This window comes from Bos indicus, chromosome 1 (assembly GCF_029378745.1).
Source record: "Bos indicus isolate NIAB-ARS_2022 breed Sahiwal x Tharparkar chromosome 1, NIAB-ARS_B.indTharparkar_mat_pri_1.0, whole genome shotgun sequence".
Lineage (NCBI taxonomy): Eukaryota > Metazoa > Chordata > Mammalia > Artiodactyla > Bovidae > Bos > Bos indicus.
In genome coordinates this window covers 51,250,252-51,256,531 of record NC_091760.1, presented here as the reverse complement: position 1 = coordinate 51,256,531, position 6,280 = coordinate 51,250,252, and positions in this window count along the sequence as shown.

Here is a 6,280-nt window from a genome sequence, read left to right as displayed (position 1 = left end):
TAGAAAATCCCATGGCCTGAGGAGCCTGGTGGGCTGCTGTCTATGGCGTCGCACAGAGTCGGACACAACTGAGCGACTTCACTTTCACGAATTGGAGAAAGAAATGGCAACCCACTCCAGTGTTCTTGCCTGGAGAATCCCCGGGATGGGGGAGCCTGATGGGCTGCTATCTATGGGGTCGCACAGAGTCCGACACGACTGAAGCGACTTAGCAGCAGCAGTAGCAGCATTCCTGTCAATCCATTCTTTGATTAACATTGTTCCCACCAAGGTCCCAAGTGATCTCTCAATTGCTAATGCCATTGGATATTCTGTAATTTTTTTTTTTTTAATTGGACCTCTTCTGGATTGTTGTTCGCCCCATGGAAACATTGTACTTCCCTGGTTTTTAGTATAACCACACTCAACTGGTTTCTTGTGTGATCTTTTTTGTGTGTGATTTCTTTTTTCTCTGCTTTTCTCTGAATGTTGATCCTCAAGGTCCAGCTCTCAAGTCTGTGCTCCTCTTATCCCATACAATCTCTCTTTATGACTTAAGTCTCAGGTATTAGTCATTTGTCAGTGTTGCCAAACCTCTGATTATATATATGCCATCATCTAACTAAATTATCCTTCAGTTTATTCAATGGATGTCTTATATTTTTTATTTTTAGAAATCAAATTAGTTCTCCCTTTTCCCTAACTAGACTGTCTTTTGATATTCTTTATGCTAGTTGTTGAGGCTGTCTTTTGCCGAGTTATTAGACCTGAAATATTGACCATCATTCCCGACTCTTCCGTTTTTTGCACTTTTCCTATTTCTGTAATTATCAGTGACTACAGAAATCACTAATCTGGTTAATTAACTGATCTGCCTCAGTTTCTATTTAGGGTCAATTGGGAAGCTTTAACATTATCCTAGCTCAATTAAAGAAGAAACTCTGATATTGGGGCCTGGAAATTTGTTTTTCTAATGGCAGACAGGAATAAAAACTGCTTTTCTCTATACTTCTCAAATATGTCACTCACTCATCTTTCATCTCCAGTTCCACTGTCTCATTTTAGGTCATCATCATTACTTATTGCCTGTGTCCTGACCAGCTCCCTGCCTCAGTCTCATCCTTCTGCAATCCATTATCAATCTGACCATCTGTGTGAACATTCAGAAATATAAATGTTAAAGTGCCATTTCTTTTGCTTTTCTAATGCAATACACTCTCCCCTGGTCTAAAACACTTAATGACTTCCCATCAAAAAAAGGATCAAACCCAAGTACTTCAACTGGGTACCTGAGGTCTTATTTAATTTACTTATCACTTGACACATTTTTGCCTTTTATTTACCTTTCTCTGCTTCCCACAAAATGGTCCCACTTATTCCTGTACATAATGTGCTTATTTTCTTTCTTTTTTGCCCTTGCTCATGAGGTCTCTGACTAGAATACCCTTTTGTGTTTAACTTTAATCCTATTTACTTTGCAAGTCTTGACTTTGTGATCACTTTTTTCCAAGCTGGCTTAAGTGGCTTTACTCAGTTTCTTGTGATGATCTCTGCCTGAAGAAATTACTGTTATTTTATTGCTTGATTTTATAATAATCTTTTATACGCCTGATTTTTTTCCTGAAACAATGACTGGTACTTGATCATCTTTGTATTCCGTGGGGTCTAGCATATATCAGATGCTCAAAAAATATTTATTGAATAAATGAGTCAGTGAGCAGTTAGAAGTTATAGCTGATAAGATAAAGATGGATGCCTAATAGATCTTGTGTCCTGAAACAAGAGATTTAAATTAGAAAAGGATAATTATTGTACACTGAGAATAGGAAACTTTGAAACCAGTAGAGAAGACTTTCTGTAGGGTTAGAATATGTTAGATCTTTATTGACATTATTAGATTTACTCCTGCAGATAATTTATTCGATTTATACATTCATTTTGAGAATCAGTAGTCTTTATTTGGCTTTTTTGAGAAGAAAAAGGAATATATAACCGGTATGTATTAATACTGGTCTGATTAGCAGTTATATTTCCCACACAATTGTTTTTTATACTACACATTAATCTCCTGTGAATTTGAGTTTATTGTCTATGTTTTTTAGGGTCCAATCACCTTGAATAAGTTTGCCAGTTTCCAGATTTGCCAAACTTAGCAATGTGATCAGCACTGCGATCCCCTTCAGCCTTGAAATTCTGAGTTTACATTTTGTTTAATTTAAAAAATAATTCCATTGTTGTATCTGTGGTATAAATCAAAAGGTGTAAGGACTGTAGATAAATTATTGTGACACATTCTATCACATTTCACATTATTTACACAAACTCTTGAGGGAAAAGAAAATTATCCATGTTTCTCTGAATCAAGGCATTATTGGAAAATGTACTGTGAAATAAAAAGAATGCAATTGGGGTACAAAAGAATACAGACTGAGACAAAGCAGTAGGTTTATTCATCACACATATGCTTATATCATATGTACCCTGTATATTTAAATGTCTCATATACATCTCATATATCAACAAATATCAGTTCAGTTCAGTCACTCAGTTGTGTCCGACTCTTTGCAACCCCATTAATCACAGCACACCAGGCCTCCCTGTCCATCACCAACTCCCGGAGTTACCCAAACTCATGTCCGTCGAGTTGGTGATGCCATCCAGCCATCTCATCCTTTGTCGTCCCCTTCTCCTCCTGCCCCCAGTCCCTCCCAGCATCAGGGTCTTATGAGTCAACTCTTCTCATGAGGTGGCCAAAGTATTTGAGTTTCAGCTTTAGCATCAGTCCTTCCAATGAACACCCTGTATGTTTATATGTATATAAGCATACTATATAAAACATATATATGTTATTCTGGTATTTCAGATTTTTATTATCTCATGCCACCTGCGATCTCAAGTTGTTTTAAGAACTGATCTAATAATCGTAAGTTTATTTCTTGAACAAGACCTTTGTAATAGTATTTGTTGGTGTTCTGCTAAACATTTATTCACTTCTTTCTCTTTAGAAACAAAACTCAGTGTTTTAGCTGGTTATATTGTTTTCTATAATAAAAAGTACATTGCTTTCCAGACATTTTAGCAACTGAATTTGGCCATGAGACTGAATTCTGGACTTAAGCTATTAAAGAGAAATATTTGTGGGAGTTCTCTTAAAATTACTTAAGGGAAATTGATTCAGGGAGGAGTTTGATATACCCTTCTACCTTTCTTCTTAGCTTTTAACCTGAAAATAAGTGGTGATAGCTAGAGCACCAGTGGCCACTTTGGAACATAAGGTGATCGGAGGGTGAGAAACAAGGTGTTGGGATGATACAGAGGAAAGACAGGAACTTGGGTCCTTGAAAAAATTGTGGATCCATTATCCTTACCTGTACTTCCTAGCTTCAGACATTTTCTAGGTGTGAAAGAAATAAGATTCCTCTTGTTTACAGCATTGTTATTTATTGTTGCTTTTGTTGCTAAACAAGAATTTCAGTTGATCCCAAACTAGTATTCAGACTTAGGTAATATCTGATAAGTTCATAGATGAGCATCCCTCACTGCTAGCTACTGTATGTGCTATTAAGGAACGATGGAAATCTATTCCCCTTAACAAGGTGGCAGTGGTGGTTTAGTCGCTAAATCGTGTCTGACTCTTGCGATTCCATGGACAGAGGAGCCTGGCAGGCTACAGTCCATGAGACTCTCCAGGCAAGAATATTGGAGTGGGTTGCCATTTCCTTCTCCATAACAAGGTAGGACTTGTAAACCAAAATATGACTAGGTAGTAATCCGCTTATCTATCTCTAACCTGTGAATCTGTATACCTGGGGGATTAATGTTTTGTGTTGTGTCATTATGATTTTGAGTTGGAGGGGCACTGTAAATCTACCCGGTAGGAAAAGTAACATCTTGTTTGAAATTGTGAATAAAGTGGACTCTCCATTACACAGAAATAGGAAACCTTATACTTTCTATACAATAACCTTAAACAGTCAATTCATTCAACAAATATTTTTTGAGGGGCTATTTATAGATCAAATAAGTTACAGGGAGACTTTGTTATTTAGGCAACTGGTCTAGTATCACATGGGTCACCTGTGAATTTGAAGAAAGTAGAAAGAAGAAAAATTGAATCAAATGGAAAAAACTGTAAATGGTTTCCCCAATAGGTGTCTTATTTTTAATTTTTTTCTCCAGGTTTAAAGACAGGATTCTAAGCTGAATTTTCTCAAATGGCACCAGCCTGTGAGTACAAGCATTAATGTCAGGTATTAATGCTCAAATAACAAGGGTTCATGTCTGCCATTATAGTTTCTCAGCACCTCTGCCATAGCATCTCCCAGTTTTTTTCTGGGAGTCCTGAGGGAAGAGTCTCACATAAACTTACAATCAGTTTGTTTATATAATTCACTTCTTGGCTGTTATGGTGCATGGAAGGAAGGCTCTTTGTTAGGAGTTACGCCATTCTCCCTCATGCCAGGATCCTCCAGAAGAACACTCCTCCCCTATAAAGGGTGTCACACCCAAGTTCTCTCTAGGTCACAAATATCCATGTTTCTGAAGAATAGCAATTCACCTTAAAGTGCATCGTGTTTGAGATCGACTTGTTCCATGTAGAAACGAGCAGTGTATTTCTCTAGCCAATTCTGTCACCTTGAAGTACTAACGCTTATGCTCTGAGTATCACAACGTCTCCTGTGAAAACATTTCCTTGTGCTTTTATTTATAGCCCTCAGCATGCAGTACTTTATTATATTCTCTCTCTTCTGTCTTCATTGGAAGCATCTGGGATGTAAAGTTTCATCCCAGTAGGTCTTTATTCTCCCACAGACATCAACTGCTCATGCTAATAGTTTGCAGGGAGGGCTATCACTCCGTCAGTTCATCAGTTCAGCTCAGTTCAGTCACTCAGTTGTGTCCAACTCTTTGCGACCCCATGAATCACAGCACGCCAGGCCTCCCTGTCCATTACCAACACCCAGAGTTCACTCAGACTCACGTCCATCGAGTCAGTGATGCTATCCAGCCATCTCATCCTCTGTCGTCCCCTTCTCCTCCTGCCCCCAATCCTTCCCAGCATCAGAGTCTTTTCCAATGAGTCAACTCTTCACATGAGGTGGCCAAAGTACTGGAGTTTCAGCTTTAGCATCATTCCTTCCAAAGAAATCCCAGGACTGATCTCCTTCAGAATGGACTGGTTGGATCTCCTTGCAGTCCAAGGGACTCTCAAGAGTGTTCTCCAACACCACAGTTCAAAAGCATCAATTCTTCAGCGCTCAGCCTTCTTCACAGTCCAACTCTCACATCCATACATGACCACAGGAAAAACCATAGCCTTCACTAGATGGACTTTTGTTGGCAGGGTAATGTCTCTGCTTTTGAATATGCTATCTAGGTTGGTCATAACTTTCCTTCCAAGGAGTAAGCGTCTTTTAATTTCATGGCTGCAGTCACCATCTACAGTGATTTTGGAGCCCCAAAAAATAAAGTCTGACACTGTTTCCACTGTTTCCCCATCTATTTCCCAGTTCATTAGACACAAGCAAATCCTGAATCCTAGTTCTGGTTCAAATGGGAGCCCTACTACACCAGAACTTAACTTGGACTCAAGATGATTTAATAAAATACCTAGTGGAGAATGAAGCTGTAATTTATTTGTAATATTTATAATATATAAAATAAATTATGTGTGCATTGTGTATATGTGTTGTATATATATCTATATATACATAAAACCATATCCCACAAAATTTGTAATTTGTATCAATGTGATATGCTTGTACCATAGTCAGTGCTATTTTCTTACTAAGTCATCTCTTTCAGTTGCAAAGCTAACACCAAAAGAATGCCACATGCTATAACATGTATTTTATTTATTTTGCATTTATCTAGATATGAATATGAGTATAGAATTAGAGTATATGAGTATGAATATGAGTATAGAATATGAGTAAGAATGTATATACTTAGTTGTAATGTTTCCTTAAGCTACTCTTTTCCTACGTCCTGAAAAATCTTTTATATATATATTCTTTGGGGATTTATTTAAATCGTGACCCAAGTTTGTTTTTTTTTTCCCCCTTTTGGAGTCTCTCTAGTAAATTTAGCTACTGTCACTGTGAGTAAAGGAGATATGCATGGGTGGAAGAGATATGGAGAAGCCAGTTCTTTTGCAGATAAACACAATGTGAAAACAAGGAACTACTCTTTAATTATTGGCATAGAAATAATGGCAAAGAAACAAAATTACTTCCTGAACCACATTTTATCACCTGACCAGCTGCAAAGATAACGTTTTGCCTGTTTTAATCAAATGAAA